General features: G+C 41.9%; 1 pseudogene; it reads right to left on the reverse strand.

Annotated features, from left to right (window-relative positions):
• Positions 1–6: 6 nt before the first annotated feature.
• On the reverse strand, positions 7–2,144 carry LOC140966550 (probable leucine-rich repeat receptor-like protein kinase At1g68400; annotated as a pseudogene).
• Between the last annotated feature and the right edge of the window lie 206 nt (positions 2,145–2,350).

Consider the following 2,350-nt stretch of genomic DNA (forward strand, 5'->3'; position numbering starts at 1 on the left):
ACCCACCTCGGTAAATCAATAACCCCACTGTAACCCGAGGCAGGAACATCATTCACAAAAAAATTGTCGTATGAATATGAATCAAGCTATCTAATTTATTACGTAGCAACGGCTGCAACATGGTTCTTGGGAATTGGGATATCACAACCCTTTAGAAAGCATGGAACAAACGGTCCAAGAACTGTGGATAATAATAACAGGGGTGTAGCAGCCACGAGTTTGTGCACACAACAAATATACACAGAATGCTTTATTGTGCAATAAACCCCAAATCGGCTACCAAGAATGGTATTTCAAGCAAGCCGAGGCAGACGGGTTTTATACAATTCTGAACAAAATTTTTGCCTCAATTGTTCCATCCGGGGCAAAATTAAACAGCAGCCGTTTTCAAGAACAAGGCAAGATTCAGCTATCAAGGGTATCAAACAAGGCCACAATGCCCAATAGTGTGGAACACCAAACTTAGAATATGCCATGAAGAAAGAACAAAAATAGCGAAACAACATAAACCAAGACAACTAACCCCTCAAATCAATTTTTTTAACATTTTCCTACAGAAAAATGCCTACTGTTCAGGCTAACAATAGGATAATTTTGAAACATTTTGAGTACAAAGCATGTAGAGACTGAAACGTAACAGTGTAGCAATTATCAGTTATCTTGTACAGCCAATTTCAAGAACGCGAGAGGAAATGAAAAATATATAATATCAAACAGCGTTATCACCCGTAGGTATCAGGATCATGAGTTTATAGTACTAATAGCCTAACTAGTATGATCAACTCGCAAGGTACACAAATATTTTCTTCAGTCTCCAACAAGTTTGAAGAGATAATCATCATCTTCCTCTATTTGACTGAAAGCAAAGCAGGTTTAAATCCAACCAACATAGCTAAATTGCATTTTCACCAACTCAGGCAAGTTACATCATAATATTCATACAAATTTCTCACCAAAATTTATTACAAGTCTGCATATTCAAAATTGTATGAGAGGTTGACAAAATTTACCATGAAGCAGCCAAAACAAGTTTCCATTGGGCATGTATTCATAAACAAGCAACTTCTCGTCCCTCGCAAAATAGTAGGCCTTCAAGCTCACCAAATTTGAATGCCTAAGCCTCCCTAGTATCTCCATTCGCTGCTCAAATTCCTTCTTCCCATTCACATTCAAAACTTTCAATCTCTTCACTGCCAGCACGTTCCCATCATCCAATATAGCCTTATATGCTGCCCCGAATCCGCCTTTTCATAGCATTTGGGCTGAAGCCCGCAGTAAATCCTCCAGTTCAAGACATCCTTTCTTCGTCAAAGAATACCATTTTGCCCCTCTCGTTCAACTGATGTGCGGGATTTGGGTATGGACTCGAGGAGTACACTATTTTCTCCGCCCGCGACCCACTATTCTTTCCAGATAATAGTTTTTGGGAATAACAGAAGCAAGGAAACCAATCCCAGAACCAAAACATCGCCGAGTATTGTGGCTATTATGGCCAACGAGCTGATTTTGTCACAAGATTATTCTTCGATTTAATCGGTGGCCTAGTTTCCATCAGCATTGCTGTTGGAGATGACGCTACCGTCGTCCTTGGGATCAGCGGCGACGCCATTGCCCCGTCGGGGCGGCTTGGGTCGCTGGAGACCACTTTACATTTCTCCAACGGAGGCCCGCAAAGAACGGGGTTATAGAAAAACGATGATGCCGAAAAACCGGCCACAGAAACGGGAATCTCCCCCGTTAGCCTATTACCGTAAGCGTTAAAATCCTGCAGATTCGGCAGGCTCAAACCCGAAATAGGACCCGTGAAGGAGTTTTCTTCCAGCTTCAACGTCAGAAAATGCGTCAACTGGTTTAAGCCCAAAGGAATACTGCCCGAAAAATTGTTGTAAGACAGATCGAGGCGTTACAGTTTCGTGAGCGAGGCAACTGAAACCGGGAACCCGCCAGAGAACTTGTTGTGAGAAACAAAGAGCAGTTTCACACTGGTGAGGTTTGAGAGATCCGGAATGAGCTTGAACATGGGTCGGATGAGGAGTTCCAGGAGGTCAGAACGGCGCCGTTGGGGGTCAACAATGGACTTAAAAGAGAAGAAGGGGTTGGATGTCGGGATTTCCCACTGCGGCGGCGCAGTCAACGAGGAGGATAAGGAATTATAAGCGTGGGGCAATCATTTGGTCTAACGACAAAAGAGACAAAATTAAGATTATCTATCTAATTTAGAGTTATGTACGACGGTATTTTGGGAGACGGATCTCTTATTTGGGTTATCCAAAAAAAAAATTATTTTTTATGTTAAAAATATTAATTTTTATTGTGAATATCGATAGGGTTGACCCATCTCACAGATAAA

This window comes from Primulina huaijiensis, unplaced genomic scaffold, assembly GCF_012295235.1.
Source record: "Primulina huaijiensis isolate GDHJ02 unplaced genomic scaffold, ASM1229523v2 scaffold207088, whole genome shotgun sequence".
Taxonomy (NCBI): domain Eukaryota; kingdom Viridiplantae; phylum Streptophyta; class Magnoliopsida; order Lamiales; family Gesneriaceae; genus Primulina; species Primulina huaijiensis.